This window comes from Aphelocoma coerulescens, chromosome 14, assembly GCF_041296385.1.
Source record: "Aphelocoma coerulescens isolate FSJ_1873_10779 chromosome 14, UR_Acoe_1.0, whole genome shotgun sequence".
In the NCBI taxonomy this organism is placed as follows: Eukaryota; Metazoa; Chordata; class Aves; order Passeriformes; family Corvidae; genus Aphelocoma; species Aphelocoma coerulescens.
In genome coordinates, this window is record NC_091028.1 from 16626277 (window position 1) to 16644349 (window position 18073).

General features: G+C 41.1%; 1 long non-coding RNA gene across 4 annotated transcripts in view; it reads right to left on the reverse strand.

Moving 5' to 3' along the window:
• Positions 1 to 18073, reverse strand: part of LOC138118573 (uncharacterized) — a 142809-nt gene that overhangs the window by 59774 nt on the left and 64962 nt on the right. For all 4 annotated transcript variants that reach the window (XR_011155216.1, XR_011155215.1, XR_011155213.1 and 1 more), the window contains exon 2: positions 17898 to 18030. This is a non-coding gene — a long non-coding RNA (uncharacterized lncRNA). The remainder of the gene's footprint in view (positions 1 to 17897; positions 18031 to 18073) is intronic.

The following is an 18073-nucleotide window of genomic DNA, read 5'->3' on the forward strand; positions in this document are numbered from 1 at the left end:
TTACTATATTTGGATAAAGCCTATTGGGCTTAAGTCCTACAACTAGGATATATTATCTAACTTTACCAGCCCTTTTCCTCAGACTATTTCACATTGGAAAGAAATACTCTAGTTTAAGCACTCATTTCAGGAAGCTTAAAAAAGGGTATATTATACAATAATAATAAAATGTATCTTAACAGTTTTATGTTGGACAAATACTCAAAGCATTTATTCACTTTTATTATAATCCTAGCAATTTAGTGTTTCTGATTGCACTGGCTTTACTCAAACATGAGTTCTTCTTCTTCAAAAGCACTAGAAAAGGTCACATATCACATGCACCCCATCCATGTGTTCATTGGCTCTGGGAATATGTGGTATGATGGCTTTGAAAACCCAAGGCTCTTCAACAGGCCGTTTTCACAGCTTCTCCAGCATACTGGGACACTCACCAACACACAGATCATACCTGTATCTGCTACACACTGGAAAGTTTGATATCTAGGCAATTTCTCTTCACATTGGTACAACTATTTTTTTAAATCATACCCTCTGCAATTCAGTGTCCAGACTTTACCATCAGATGATGCTTTCACAGAGTTCTTGATGAAACTCTAGATGGTTCATGGCACAGTAATTTCTCCTTGTTAATATTCTATTCCCTTCTAGAAACCAGACAGTGCTTTAAAAAGAAATTAGCAGACCAATTTATAAATTCATGAATTAAAGCAAATCTTATTCTTTGGCACATGGGAAATAAAAGCAGCTGGCTAAAATCAAAGCCTTAATTTCGTATGTTTCCTCACTGTACATTTACCCATTGCATTATCCAGGCAATGCTTGTCTTGTTATAGGCAGGGTCAGAATAAGCTGGAAATCAAGGTGGGATCAGCTGCATGCAGCAGGACTAGTAGCTGTCACTTCAGCAAAAGTCCCCCTTCTGATGACACAGCACTTGAGTAGCTATGAAAACTCCAGTGTAAATGTCAGCCAACCTTCAGTGATTAGTAACTACTGGATTCTGTCATCAGTGACAGGGTTATGTGATAATGTACCAGTTTATCTTAGATGCCACATAAAAGATCAAAAGTCCATGGATTCTGATATTAGCTCATCAGTAAATTGTTATGACAGTGATACTAGGGAAAAAAAAAGATCCCACAAGCTTGCACACATGATAAGCAAGATGTATTTCCTGAAATTACTGTTCCAGTGAAAAATACAAGCAGTGAAGGGGATCTGACCTAAAGACATGTAACATCCAGTTTCTCTAACAAAGCCTTTGTTTTTCTTACTTAGCAGCACTGCATATAATTTCACCTTCGTTCTCCTTTTAAGATGAAGGGTGATGAATAATCACAGTGAGCAAAGAACAAATACATTCAGAGCCATTTCAGCCACTTAAAAGCCCAGAATTTTGCCCCAGCTGTTTGCTTTCAGCAAATATTTATGAGCACTATATTTTCTTCAGACAACTGCTTCTTTAAAGGAAAGCCTGGGACAGTATCTGAGACTCATTTAAACAACAAACTAAATTTGTTTGGGAAAATTTAGGCAGAAATCATTTACAAAATATGTACCGCAAACAAGGCTGCAAAACAGTGGCATTAGTTAGCCCATGCCCAGAGGCATAAGGAGCTCTTAAGGCCATCTGAAATTGAAAGTGATCTTGTGTAACAGGTGATTGTAATCTCGTTTTTGAGACAGAGCAATGAGTTCCACACATCTAATTTACTAGAGCCAGCTCAAGAATTTGGAGAAGCATAAGGAAATCTTTGGAGATACTTCCCCCTTCTCCAAATAGGGATTTACTGGGACTATTGTGCCAGGGAATTGCTCCCACCCTTGGGGCAGAGCAGGGTGGGTGCTGCTCCCCTGCCCTCCTCAGCAGCAGCAAGTGCAGCAAAGGATTTCCAGGAGGAGAGAGGTGATGGGGTCCTGTCTGCCCATCTGCAGGAGATTTGCTGCTCCAGGCAACAGCCCACTGTGCTTAAAGCTAAATATCATCCTGCAAGGAATAACATTTATTGCAGAAGGCAGATGGGATGAAATACCAGGTCACATACTTGCCACTCACCCACGTCTGCGATCAATACCTGAGTCACTGTACCCAAAAAACCTTAAAATCAGGCCTCTTTTCCCAGACATTTGCATACTGGACACTGGACTGAGATTTAGAAATTAGTTTACTGTCAGTCTTCAAAACAGCAACGTGAGATGGGCCTGCAGAGGGTCCCAGCCCCCCACACCAGTGGCCTGAGCAGTTCCTTGCCCCAGCCAAGCACGGCGACAGGCAGGCACTGCTCAGCCTCTGCCACCGCCTGGGCAAAAGCCATGAAGCCACAGAATGTGCCAGTTTGGTGCTGATATTTTCATTAATATCACAAGAGTGTACAAAGCAGCCATGGGTCACGTCTCTACAACACCGGGCTGCAGCTGCTCTGAAGTACAGAGCTGGCTTGGCCCAGAGGAAGGACCAAAAGGCTGAACTAATGCGTGCTTTGGGTTTGCCACTCGGAATTCCTGCACAGCATGTTGAAAAGCAACAGTCAGGAACAACTGCTCCCTCTCCTCTAACAAAAGCCAAAGCCATGCAGGGAGAAATACAAATGGGCTTCCACCACAGCCAGCTGCGCCAAGAGCTTTGCTCCCTGGCACGGCTGCTAGGAGCCCTGCAAGTACTGTCATTATCCCTGCACACAAGCTTTTCATGGGCACCTTGTCAGTTTTGGACACCATGCCCACAGCAGTTTTTTAAAATTTTGTTGGGGATCAAGAGTGAAGGAGTTGTTCAATATCGTTATTAACAAATCATCGATCCGGTTATCTGCCTTTCTATTTCATTTCAAATTTACAGTCTCTTTACTGCTTCTGTGACAGGAATAGATTTTCAGATGATTTCAGAAGTAGTTAGGATGACATTATGACTCAATGCATGTGATCAAATGTCTCTCTGAATGAGTCTGTTGGATTAATGAAGCCGTTTGATGAATTAAATGATATTCCAGCAAAGAACAGATGATGATATTTCAAAATGGCAAAGATTCTTTTCGCACATTCTGGTGTTTTCAGTGTCATTCAGTATTAGGGACAAATTCCAATTATGAGAGGATTTGAAAGTTCAAACACAAGGCTTCTCTGATCATCAGTGGGACTTGAGCCTTAGGGCCACTTTCTGCAGTCACAGCTGACAAGACAAAGATATAGTGCAGGTCAACCAGCACAGCCTTAATCCACACATAAACCAGAGCCAATACATGGAAAAAACCCAATAAACGTAGCAAATTATTCTATAAAAAGGAAGAAAAGATACAGATTCTACATCTCATTCACAATTGCTCCCAGAAGCACCTCCTGAAATGCAGCAGCTCTGAGCATAAGCTGTATCACACCGATAAGATTTGAACTTTGAGTCTTCTGCAGGGCTGGAGGAGGAGGGTGAGCAGTGCTGGGTTTGAGAAAGTTTTTTACCATTTCTTCTCAGCAATTTCCATAGACATATGCTGACAAACATCTTTCAACTCTAAATACCTCTTACTAGCTTTTATATTTTCCCCTAAAAAATGTAAAAAAACAACTAGAGACTGCACTCTAACAAGAAAAGACCAGATCACAATCTTAACACTTAGATAATTTAACACTGAATATCTCCAAGAACAGCCAAGTCGAGTGCATTCCATAATCCTTAGGTTACTTTCCCAACATCAAGCTATATATATATTACCCGAAGTGCTGGCCCCTCAGATTCACTCTCATGTTTTGGGTAGGATTTCTTTCTTATGAAATTAAATCTCCGGAGTTGCACTGTCCCAAATGTGTTGACTGTGTTACTTACACTATCTCATCAAAGCCCTTTACTACGACACGAAATGTATTTCCAAAATAGAATTTGAGATTAACCCCCTCAGATGTCCTTAAAAACACAGTGACAACAGTATGAGCAAGCCTAGGCTACCTACAGGACTTTTAGTAATTCCTATAACCATAAAGTTTGGGAAGATAAGACTGAATTTTAGGTCTGCTACAGAGTAACTCAGGCTCCTTTTGCATTTTGCTCCCCACATAAGCAGACGCTGCTCTCTCAAATAAAAACAAGCCAGACACAAACCTGGCCCAGACAACTAAAGCCTACTGTTTTTACAGGTGAAAACACACACAAATACTGAGATGAAACACACAAGATCCTGAAGCTTGTCCTCACTGCATTGCCCTGGCTGAGGGTGAAAAATGAAATCTGTCAGCACCACAGAGCAGCGTGGAGCCAGGATGCAACACTTCTGCCTTCTTTACACGGCACTATCCCCAAAATTAAAGAAGAATTTAATCCTCAGTGAAGAAAATAGAAGGGGGACAGGTCTTAATGTTCGGTTAAATGGGAAGAGGAAATTCCCCACATTCACACAGATTTGTATCTTTATGCCTCCAAGTACACGCTTTAAAGACCTCATCAGCTTTGCCCTAGTACTGAAAATATCCCAGCACTCAAAGTGATGCTTCAAGGCTGAAATCAGGAGAGACAGAAGGGTGAGACCAGACAGTTCCTTGAGCTTAAACTGGTTTTTTGTAACCCAGAGCATGCAACACAGAGAAATCAAATGAGTTATTGACCTACGTGGTACATCTTGATGGAAAAAGGTTTTGGAAGAGTTTGTACAGAGGTTTCTTGCACAGAGTAAGTCATCTAGCCTTTAACTCTTCTCTTACTGAGACAATCTAACAGAGTTAGGACTGTGATCTCCCATCTTCATGGGAGACAGGCTTTTCCATGGACACCTTCCTCTACATTCTGCCTTCTTTGTAATGCTGTCCTGAGAATATCAAGGAAGAGTTTCATTAATCAAATCACTGGAAATTCATGGTGAATTTTTTTCAAAACAAGCCACAAACTTTTGGAATTCAATAAATTGATTGTGCTCTTTAACTTCCTTTCCTCCCTGCTTTAGCATTTGAAGCACTGTTTTCTTTTGTGTCCGGCTATGTTAGACTAATCAATAAGAAATTATACTTCTGCTTTTTTACATTCCAGCAACATATTTCTCACTCATTCATATCGATTGCAAAACAAACCAGAGAAAACTAATGAAAATTTCTTACAGTGTTCTTAATGCTGCCATCTAGTACTGGAGAACTGCACTGTCAATGCTAACTTAATTTGTAGAGAGCATTATTTTTAAGTGTGTACATCTGGAGTTGTGTGAAGATATTTGTTGTCAGTAAAATTAATTATCATACTATTAATTTTACTTGAAGCCACTTTCTCAATTAAGAGTAAGAACCAGTGTGCTATTTGATTACCCCAGGGGATGACTGGCCAGCTGTGACTGCTTACTGCTGCTTACCTATGGGTGAGATGCATCTTATCTCCTCTTTTAAGTGACAAAAAATATAATTTTTTCCCCTTTAAACAGTGCTGAGCTGTTTGTCTTTTCCCTGCAACTACACATCTTTTACACATGCAAAGACACCTTTGCACTTCCAGTGAGGAACAAAATTCCAATCCCAGGAGGAGGCATGCCACCCTCCTTTAAAGGAAGCATACAGCACCTCCTCTTAATAATTGTTAGGAAAAAAAAACAACCCTGCACAGAAACACTGTCAAATACTTTTCACTTCTTCCCTTTCCTAGACTCCATTTCTTTCTAATCTACTTCTTGGGGAAGCACTTGCAAGTTAAGAAAAAAGTTATGTCTAATTATGCAACCAAGACACCAGCAGGCAACAAGAGCCTGCTAGATAAATAATAGCATTTCTGTTCAGAGTGTTAGCAATATACCACTGGAAAACTGTTTGTCAGTAGAGAGTGGAAGATGGGAGTGGGTGAAATGACAGCCAAACCATATTTTTTGAATGGTTTCCCCAGCAATTAATACATTGTCAAGTTAAGACTGTCCCCCTGAAAGGCTGCACCAAGCTAGAGAATTAAAATTTGAATTGCTTCATTCACATTAACATTACAGAGCAGAATTCATCCAGGGAAAAGGAGAAAATAATGAAAGCAACTGTTTTTTCCCATCATCATCACTTCAGGCTTTTTTATAAAAATAATTGTCTAAAAAATAAGTCAGAAAAAATAGCAACAGCAAATTTGCATCCCAGAGAAAAGTTAACATTTCTACTTGGCTAATTCATCACTGAATAATGAAATGCTGACAACACTGACAGAGCATTTAAAAAGTTTAACTTGCAAATGCACCGGCTCAGATTTCCAATTGAGCTGAGGATACTGAACACTTTTGGAAATCCTCGTGTCCCTTGTTTAGTGCTAATTTGCAGCTCAGCTCTTAGAAGTGCAAATCTGGTCATGGACCATCAGCAAAATTCAACACTGATTTCTTTTCCAAGCTCATTTCTACAGAGTGAACAGAGTAAAGGAAAAAAAAAATGAAAAGGAATCAGGAATTTCCTTCCTATAAAAAATGCACCGAGTAACAAATTCATCACCTTGCCACTTACATTTCCTCCTATCAAATGTCTCCTACATACAACACAAAGGGAAAGTCACCTAAATACCAGAAAGGTTTAAATCAGTGCAGTGAGAGCAATATGAAAATCAGTATGACAGTCCACTGCCTATATCAAAAAAAGATATGAACAGCACAAAAGGGTTTGAAATATGGCTCAAGTAGCATAATACAGATAGGGAATTTCCTGTAAAATTCTACAGTCACCTGGCAAGTTCTGCCTGGAAGAACATGACTGCTATTAGTAAGCCAAAGTACACTTGGACAAAGCTTTCAAATACAAAATAATGATTAACTCTTAGGGGGCAAAATTACAAGTTGCTTTGAAACAATTTTTACAGAAAAGAGTAGGGGGAAAAAGAATTTACAAATAACATGTATGCTTTGCTGCTCTAGGAGGGAAGCAGCAAGAGCCTCCTCTAGGAGAAATCACACAATTAAGACAGAGGCACAGACAACCAGAGGGGTCAGACCCGTGAGAGGGTATGACAGTGGTCACAAAACAAGAAATATATCCTTTATTTTCCTTTTGTGTTCTGTCCTTGGAGGCCAACCTAAAAATTGCTTTTTGTTATCTGAAGATGCAGATATTGATGTACCAAGACTGATCAGACAAGGCAGTAGCTCTCATCACCTCCGTGGCCTTGAGCCAAGCACCAGAGCTCTTGACAAGCCTGACCTCTCCTCCCCATAAAGCTCAAATGACACTGCAAAGTTTGGCAAAATGTTTGTACATTTCCATGCAGCAAGACAGACTTCCAGACTTTTTTCTTCTCTGTTTATTGTAGGTTGGTGTTTTGGAGTCCTTACTGTCCCTCAGACTGCTCAGATTGCATTCATGCATATTATTGTAACAGCAGCTTCTACATGTGCTGGTGAAGTTTTTCAATCCTTCTGCTCCACCTTGGGGCTGCTTGGCTAAAGTCAACTACTTCCTCACAGTGCAGCAGGTCCAAAGGAACCTGTACTGCTTGGGAGGCACACAATTTCCCCCAGTGGCCTAAATAATTCTTAACCAGTGTTTTGCCTTTTTATTTACAGCTGTGCTTGACTAAACTCTTCAGCAATGAGCATAAAAACACCTAAATAATTGCAATGGCATGCAGTGATTGCACACACACACTAATATTTCACCATAGCATTATTTTGTCCCACTAAGCAAAATGAAATTGTGGCAAGACATTATAAAAAAATCTCCAGAGCTCACATCTGCCTCTGGAACTACCACCTTATTCACCACTGAGCAGCCCCAGGCAGTGGTCAGCACAGGGCCACCTTTCTTTGCTATGAGGAGGTTTAGACACCTCTCTCTCCCCATAAACCTCTGATAGTTGCTGAGATGATTTTTTAAAATAGGTACAAACCGAGAAAACCTTCACTTGTGGAAAGTCTTTGAGAGATGATAGACAGGAGAAGTGGAATTCCTGTTCTGAATATTCCACAGCAACGATCAGAACAGCATGCAACCAGCCAAAAATAACTCACATAACTAGACAGCATGCACTTTTTTTAGCTTGTGGAAAAGAACAAATCTGAGGAAGCTGTCCTGCTCAATGTGCTCTGAAGTAACCAGTTGTTTGCCACGGAATTGCTGTCAGTAAGATTCATGCCCAGCCCAGTTTGGTGCATTAGGGTTTCTGCTCTGTACTCAGCCTGACCTAAACACAGCAGGGTCTAACCCCAACATCCAGCATTTCTCTCTTGTGGCAGGGAGTCCCTCATGCTTCTCTGGGAAAGCTTTCCACCAGTGGCAGAAGAAAGGACTGGTGTGGTGGTTTGCTCAGGAGCCAGATCAGCCCTTCCTCTGGCACAAGAGCCTCAGCCACAAGGTACTGAACTGGCAGCTATGAACAAAGATAGCAACACTTGGTCCCAAATCATAGGACACATCCCAGATGTGTCTGGGAACCAGACTTTGCTGTAAGAAATGTTTTTAACCAACTGCTGTAATAGTATTCTGCAGTTAATTTGATTTCCTTTAATATTAATTTACTGTACACATATTTTTATGCTTTTCTGGGTAAGACTTCTCTAAAGCAGAAAATTAAATTATTAGACCAATATATTGGCATGAGCATAGTTGCAGTCCATGTGCAAGTGGTTATAATTAAGCCTGTAACCACAATTATGGTTATAATAACTGTATTTCATGAAAACCAGTAACAGATTAGTATTGCTAAGGCCTTTTACAGTGATTCAAATTATGCATTTTTTAGCTTAGCAGGTATTTTATATTTGGTATAAAGCTTTTCTAACTCTGTATTCCTAAGAAACATGTAATATTTTCATTAACATTAATGTTTACTACAAACATTATCATTTTACAATTACCACTGTTGCCTGAAAGTTTACCTTCTCTATCTGGTTGCACTGCTTGGCCAAAAGATATAACTTCCCTGTGTGAACATTATATTTTTTACATCCTTAGAGCACTGTGACTGCAATGCCATTGCTATTGATTTAAAACACTGCTATTGCAGTCGTGAGCAGAATTCAACCCAGCCTGCGTCCCCATTGTGAATGATGCCATAAAAGCACATAAAAAATGACATTCCCTTCTTCAATCTCTTTTTATGATTAAAAATGAGCTTTAGTTTGGACCACTGGATTTTGAAAACCACCCTGGACTGACAGAATCATTTTGAATAAGGACTTGTCAATAGCTTCATTTCTTTCCAACCAGGTGTGCTAGAACTTACACCATCTTGAGAGAAACATTATGTCATCACTTGGAAAAAATAAATGGTCTTTCAGATATTCAGCACCTAAACCACCATGTATTACTTGAAAACACAAAATCATCCCCCAAAGTTCCACTGGTTTCTTCCAATTCAGATTAAAAAGCACTTATGTAATAAGAGAAGATAAGAAAATCATAGAAAGAATTGTTCTACCATCTTCTGGAATGGCTGTCAGACAGAGTTTAGCACAATGAATGATTCACAGGACAGTGAAGTCAAAGTGCCCATAAACTTTTACAAGAGTGGAATTAGACCAGAACTTGGTGTTACAGAAAATGTCACCCTGTCCACTTAATATTCTCTTGGGAACAACACTATAATAAAAGAAGAAGAGAATTTAGCATGCATGGCAAGGTATGTACAGCAAGTCTATTACTTCCAAGGATCTCCTATCATATTACAAAGATATTTCAGTATCATTACCCTTGGTAATGGGGAGATGTCTGGCAGTCCCAGGAAAGGCTGGAGACTTGCTGAAGGTCACACAGAAGTCAGCAGCAAGGTGGGAGCAGAGCATGTACCAAGTCCCCAGGTCAGCTGCCAGAAGGTGCTGATCCTCCTGTTAATATGGCACAATTGCTGTAAATGGGATTATCACCATTACCACATTAGAGAGATAAATGAACCCTTGAAAGAATTAGAGCTGCTGAAATGGCCATACATCATACAGCAACAGGCTTCTTCTCATCCCTTTTACAGAGGTAGAATCTGATTGTTACGGAGAGAAGTGTATTTAATTCCACACCGGGAAGTGGGAGGGCAAAGTTGAGTGCTTTTACATGCAAATATGAAGAAAACTTATCAGCTAGCATTTCCAAAGCTGTTGTTGCATATGCAAAAGCCATGATGATATTTTCGATTCTGTGTTACTCATCTCTCCCACCTTAATTCTAGGTTGTTAGAAACTCCATGCAGGGGGAGGAGAGAGAAAGCTGTGAACACATACATTTTGCAAAACACCATCCCCAGGAATAGAGAAGGCTTTTCAAAATTTGTCTGATAATGAAATATGTCTTGCAAGATCACAATCAATCACTGAAAGTACCTCATCTGGAAATCCAAGTGAATAGAGCCATGCTGCAAAAACTTCCCACCAACGATGTCCACAACAAACCAGACCACAAAGATTTGTGAGGATGCAAAACAAGTCACAATATGTTTCTTAAATTCCTTCCATCCATCTTTTGATGACATCTAACTCCAAACAGGTGTTGCACCACAAGTCTATCCTTGGCCTGAAAACTGAGTGCAATGCAGCAAGGAAATGTGCTGCACCAGCAGACTTTTGTCCCTTTTCTTGTACAACCCCTCAAAAACACCAGCAAACAGCTCCTCCCAGCACTCTGCTAGGAACAACATAGCACTTCCATACTCTCCAAGATGAGACTGTACAACTTGGGTCCAATACAGCTGCTAAAAGTCAATGGGCAGCTTTATATTGACCAAACTGCATAATTAGATCTGCAGTACACAATCTATTCTTACCAGTTACCATCCCTTGAAACAGAACAGCAGAACAGCATGTCTAGAGCTGTGATGGCAGGAGGCTCAGAACCCCTGGAGCATACCCCAGACAACCAGGGGAGCAATGTGTGAGCACACTCACAGCTAAGGATTGAATGGAAATGTGCCTCCAAAGCAAAATTCCAAAGGGAAAAAAGAGAAAAGAGATTGTAAGAGCATTTGCTGAAGTGCTCATTGTCCAGATGATTCTGCCATGCTGAACCCCATTTCCTCAGAAACTTCAAGAAACATCATAACAGGGCACCATACAGGCATCAGGACTGGTGGGGTTGCATATTTTGCCATGTCAGGTATGAGACCTTTGTGTTGGCTAAGTCTGTATTATACCCTTCTGGTCATACATCATTAACTCCAATAACTTTTGGAGTCGACTTCTAGGGGTAAATGAACCAAAACCTTCTCTTTTATTGCTTGTTAGAGCTCTTAGGAGATGAGAACTAAGAATTTTCTTTGCTGACAAGGTAGTACATCATTTCAACATGAAGTGTAACACTGAATAACCACCATTACTGTTGCCAGTAATCTCTATTTACAGTAATCTCTTATTGATTTAATTTTACTACAGTGTTGAATGTTCCATTTTGTTTTTCAAATTAATTTTTCTAGAGTAAGCATATTTTCTTAATTCCTTATTCAAAATAAGGGTACTTTTTAGTACTTCCAATTAATGAAATGTGAACATTCCTCTGTAAAATTAAGACAAATAATAAAGTCACTAAACCATATGCCTTTGTCAGACAGATATGAATGGTCCAAAATTACTCTACTGAACTCACTGGAGAATGTCTGCTTCTCTAAATAGGTAAAACTCAACACATACTGCAATTATATTCTTCAGAAAGTTAAACCTGTGGCTACTGAGAACATTTGATCAGTAACAAAGATCCAGCCAAAGCTGTGTTTGGTAGCACATTTATATTTAGTTGTATTTACTGGTCCTTCTTGAGTTTCACTTCCTTCTTCATGAGGTCTAAGAAAAGACTTGAGAAGCATGAATCAGCCCTTCTGGATTTCAAGAATAAATTCTGTAAATGATGTGACGTGCCAGTACACTGTCATTCAGGCAGTCTGATGCAACAGTAATTAAAACATTGTGAACCCAGGGTTCTGCATTTCCAGTCCTGGCTGCACTGAAAGAACAGCACGGAGCACAGTGCACGAGGGACACAGGTTTGTGTGGGGCTACAGGAGCAAATGCATCCATTCATGGATCTTGAACTGTTCCTGCAATCACCCACACTCTACCCGAGGCAGATAGGAAAAGTAAACTTTCATAAACACTTGGGACACTGGATTTTCAATTCAGGGAGCTAGTCCTGAACTGCCATGTGTGAAGAGCAAACCAGAAACACCTGTTCAGAAGCTCATAAGGATTAAAACCCATTGCTATCAGTAAATGTACATGTAAAACCACTCTTTGGTTTCTTGTCCATGAGCATTTCTGTATGAAAAGACTTGAAGCTCTTCATTCCCATCCAGGCAGGTAATTAGTAAACTGAGGAAATGGGTCCCAAAGGGAATCTGGTGTGCAAATGACCATCAAAAACAACGGACTGTCCTGTCTCCTCCCACAAAAATACTTATATTAAGTATAAAACACGCAGTGCATGTTCATCGCAGCAACCAAGTGAGAGTTTAAGAAGATGGCCAGACAAGGGAAAGCTTGTCAGGCAGGGCTATGAAACACAAATAAATTAGAGGAAGAAAGAAAATTAAATTACAATAGGCTTTTCCAGGGAGACAGGGGAAGGCTATAGAACCCAGAAAATTATGCAGAGAGATTCATTACAGTCTTCATTAGAGTCAATTAAAAGGGGAAAAATTAACCCCATGGTTCTGGTAGAATCTTGCCCAGTGGAGTTTAAACACCTCTCCAGTCCCTCCTGACAAACAAAGCAATACATTTCCTCGCAGGAGAGCTGACGAACTTGAAGTCTTGGTCTGCTGGAGACACATTTAAGTTTGATTCAGATGAACTTTCTGTTCTGGGTGGGCAGACACCAAGACTAATTCCTGCTAAAGACTAAATCACCCAGAGGACTAACTGCATCCCCTTCACCTCTGTAGGAACCATGGGCCAGGAGCAACCTGTTCCTTCACAAACTGTTTATTTCCTTCCATATTTTACTGTTTTTCAGATTTGCCTCCAAAGATATCAAGTGTAGGATCTGCCTTTTGTTCAAGAAGAAAATACTTAATGCAGAACCTGTGTCACAGATCGTTTCTATTTGCAAAGCACTAAGCAGTATTAATCACCCAGTCCCGCTCCAATTCACTCTCACCAGAATGGGCAGCACAAGGAATTTGGGGAAGAGGATGCTGGAAAAACAATTTCTCCTGGTCCTCATGCATGCCTCCATGTTCAATCTCACTGTTCAGCTCTGATAGACTTTGTCAGAGTCTTCCTAACTGTGCAATTCCTCCATTCTGGAGACAGAGCACTGATCCTGCAAAGATGTCTCCAGGCATTCGCGTGTGTGTAGACTCTGCTCACACTCTGCTGTGCTGATGGTGATGCAGACTGCCCCATCTCTGGGCTTTGCTGAAGTTCACCAAGGGGTAATGACTTCAGCACTAAATATCAAACTACACTGGAATAGGTTTAGAGACAAAATCATAAGCTTAACTGCAGGAAGGCTGGTGGAGCACTGACCTGACCACAGAACTCCTACCACTGGAAATCAGTGTAAAGGAGGCCTGGTCAGCAGCTACAGTGTTAACCTGCTATCAAGTCCTCCATTTCTCCTAATAAACACAAGATCCTGTCATAATTTTCTTTTCACATGTTGGCATTTCAAATGTGTTGCTTACAAAGGTCATCTATGTTTGGGGAAAAACATTTTAATTGATTTTATTATTGCAGAAAAATAGAATAAGCACTTGCAGCTTTGTTTGCAGATTAAAAAAAAAAAAATTAATGGTTGCATACCGCTGAATTAAGCACTTAAAGTTCAGTCTCTACAAAATGCTGACAGTGTAAGCTTAGATCAATACCAAAACAATTTACACTTTAGGAGCACTGACTCTGGCTATTAACTGGTAATTATGCCAAGTTTGCTGTTAAATTGCTTTAACTGTTTCCAAGGTGTAACTGAATTATGGAAAAGCTTGTTAACACTGTCAGAGTGGGAACTCCCAGCACAGTCCCAAGCATATAACACCTTCCACAGTCCCAGCTTTGGCTGGTCACTCCATTTAATCCTCCGCTCCCTTGACCTACTGCTCTCCTGCAAACCTCTTACATTTCAGATTCTGGGTCTTCTACACACTGCAAGTTATTCAGCAGGGCGAAGAAGCTTCTCCTGGATAAGAAACTGCAGCCAGCACAAGCCCCTGCTTACCCACATACTGGCCCTGAAACAGTACAGGAACTGCTAATGCTTTTCCAATATTTGCACAAGTTGTAGGGAATAGCAACTAAACCTTGGACTTCATCTCCAGACTAGAATCACTATCCTTCCCAGAAAACAATGTCTAGAGCTTGGCTTTAGCACACTGCAGGAAAAAATGTTTTCCTCAGCTAGTAAATGAAGTTCCCAAATAATAATGTGAAGATGCAAACATTGCAAGTTTACTCATACACAAAAGCAAGGTTTAAAGCCCCTTCACATCAAATTTCCTTTGTATCCTGCATTTATCCTGCAACGGCTGCTGAAATTAATCTTCTCTGTCATGGAAGGACCAGTTTCTCATTCACATATTACCCATGTGATGATGAAAAATACAAAAAGGAGTTATGCCAAAGACAGATAAAGCAGAGCAATGTATGAGGAAGTCTGCTGTTAATCGAGTTGGACCAGCAAGACTGGGAAAAGGAGAACTAATTGCCTACCCCAGGAACATGCTCTCTGTCCCCTGTGCCTGGCTTTAACAAAAATACATTGTCACACTAATCCTGAAAGTAACTGAGGAGTTTGTTTTAATAATGTATAAATCAATGTGTACCAAGACTCACCTGAGTGTACCACAGCATGTTCACACTATCATCTCCTCTAATTAATGACTCCTGCTGTGGGCTTCACCTCCCTCTACTTTCCACAATACTCCATCCTAAAAAGCAGCCAACACTATCAATAGAGCATGCACACTCAAAAGTCGAAAAACATACTTGCTGATTATCTCTATAGCTACATATTTGGTTTTCTTGTATGAAAAACTGATGAGAAAAAGCAACAACACTACTTTATAGACATCTCCCTCAGTTGATGAGTTACCATTATCCACCACTGCACATGGGGTTTTGACAGCTTATTAAGACCAGCTTTAAACAGAGAGAGGTAGTATAAGACATATTGATTGGGCGAATATGGCTGAATTAGGCCCTACAGAATTTCATCTGCAGTTATTTTTAAGCTATATAAAAAGCCTTGGTCATTTGCTTGCTGAAAAGGGAAAAGAGCTTCAGCCTGTTTGCTGTATTTAATCAGCCTGGCTTGTTGCCAAACAAATTATTTGAAGATGGCGTCAAAAAAAAAAAGACATCACAAGGTGAGCTCTCACAACACAGCATAGCTAATAACATGATCATTTTTTAGAGTGGAATGGTTCTTTAGCTATGGGAAACATGATTTTTGAGGATAAACACATTACCCAGCTGGGTACCTCAACTTAGGTGACTTTCCCTAAAGCATCAACAGCAGGAGGGAGTCACAGACAATGCAACAACAACTGAAGTACTTCTTTGCCAGCCTCTTGCACGCCCTGTCTGCACCAAGCACCAGCAAACAGAGCATTTAGCAGTTTCCTCAGTTGGACAGCATTAGAACAGTTGAGACTGACAGCACTGAAAATTGTAATTCCTCCTTTCGGCTTCTCTTTCTCCATCTCTTCCTTTCCTATGTGACCCTGATCTGCTGAAGGCCTGAGCCCTCCAGACCCCAGCAAGCACTCAGTGCCTTGAAAAGAAGGACCTTTTGCCCATCAAACTCAGAATCTCAAGACACAAACATCAGAAATAATTACAAGTAAAAACTTGCTGGCATGTCTCAAAGTGAAACCATCAATTCTGATTAAATCCCTTCTTTTGCCACAAATTTCTACCTCTCCTGAAAAATATGGTGTCTCCTGGCTCTTGTAAAATATTTTGACTGACAATACAGAAGCCAGAGAAATAAGGAACTTCTCTCACTCAGGACTTTTAAAGTCATTTAGTCTGAGGAAAATTTTAGAATACTGTTATAACCTGATAATTGCAACACACACTTTCCAAGCAGAAATGTCTCAGACATTCAAAAAAAAAAAAAAAAAAGGCAAACCAAATACACTGTCAAAAACATCAATTTCTTAAGCTGATGTTTTTTTTCAGAAACGTGACCAGGAAGTCCAAAACCAATATTGCCAAGTCGATAAGAATCCCAAATCCTATCTACTAAATACTATAAATTGGACACTTACTTGGGCTTCAAAGATAAAAAAAGAGGGTTTAGACAAGACAGATTAGCTTTGCACACTAGAATTCTTCCTTTACATAGAATAAATTATTTGATGAAAGATTAGGTTGTTTACGAAGTAGGAAGCACTTGCCTTCAGCATTTCCTCATCTGCTGAGCGCTGGGACAGCGGTGCAGGGCAGACGCGCTCCAAGGCTGGCGTCCATCTGCACTCCCAGCCACCCCACGAGCTGGGCTTTTGCTCATTCCCAGATTGCTCTGCTGGGGCTGCAAGGTCCCCAGTCTGACCTTACTGTGGCTGCAGCTCTGCTGGCACCAGGGGTGACACAGGGAATGTGATTTAGCAGGACTTCAGTCTTCTCTTTTTTGTTACCAAATGCAGACAGGCACCACACACATAGCTGGCATTTTCCAGCAGCAAACCACTTCTTGCCCCATTCTCACACAGCACTCCTCTCTTTGGAAATTAGGATTTCCCCTTGATGCTTCTTTTAATCCATGCAGTACTTGACTACTGAAAATCAGTAATAATTTAAAAATATCTGCCATGGACAGGGGCAAGGGTTAATATGCAGAACTACCAGCTCCCACCATTTTACCTCAGATTCCCAAAGGCTGGGCAATCTCTGCTATGTCCCAAACCCAGGAACCATGTGACTGAATCCCATTTTTTAAAAAACAAACAAACAAATTTCAAATTATAGCAAGACACTTGCAAACAGAGCTTAGCCTCAAATACTGCTGGGAAAATAACAAGTGCTTTTCAAGACTGGGGAGGAACTTCATTGTTGACCTTTTATTTTTGGAACTGGCAGTGATGAAATCACTTTTTAGTGGCTCCAAACATCACTACAAAGAGCAGAAAATAGGTGCATTTTGCTTGTTTTGCTCAACAAACTTTTCTCCTGGCTGGAAAAACTGTATTTGCCTAGGTCAGTGCTGTTCTGCTTTTTATTATGCCTTTTCCTACTCTTTCTTCACATTATTTTCCATCCACCTTACCAGAACTAGACAGAGGCAGTCCCATGTCTGCATATAATTGCCACGTACCTCTGCACATCAAGGAAAAATCATCCCTAGGCAGAGATGCTCCATAAGGGCCTAGCATGATTAAGTCTCTGTGATGGACAGATATTTTTAGGCGACATTTAGGACCTTGCCTGCATGCTGCAGATTTACAAAATCAGCAAGGCAAGCTCAGGAGGAGGAAGATTGTGCCTGGATCCCCCAGAGGGAAAAATCTTGTGGAGACAGAATAATTCATTTGCACCTCTTTCTCACTCCCTACCATTGACAACTTGCCAAAGTCACAAATCCCAGGGAGCTGCTGCCAAGTTGCTCTTTCTTGGGAACAATTTGCATGGTGGCTGAGGGATAAGCAGCCCTCCTTCCCTGGTGCCAGCCCACCCAGCTGCTTGGAGAAGAGCACAGTATGTGACGAGCCTGAGCAGGGTGCCACAGCCTGCTCTCCAGCAGAGCCGTGGCTGTAGGACAGCCTGTCTCCCTGGGCTTTCTCCAGGGAGCTCCTGGCTCTGTCCCACCTGCCTCTGCACGAGGTTGTTGCCTGTCAGCTGTGGCACTGGCACAGAGACTGGCCTGCTTCTGGCGTGCAGTGTGCCCTGCTGTCCCTCTGCTCCAGACTCCCTCTGCCTCTCTCCTCCCAAAGACCAGGGAGGCTGGAGCACGACACACAGCGCCAGCCTGAAGCTCCTGTACAGGCTGTGCTCCAGCTCACTAGAACATGCAAGGCACCAAACAGGCACCAAACTGCTTCTGCCCACGCAAGCAACACGCCTTACCTGCTCCAGCTCCCAGCTGTTCTTCCCAAAATCGCTTTCATTCAAGTGAGCCACTTACAGCACCAAATGCCTCAGAAACAGTGGGGTCCATCTGCAACACCTCTTCTGTAGGGAAGCGTGACTCCAAAGGTGTCTGGAAAGAAGAGACACAAGGAATGGTAAGAGCTTGTGTGCTT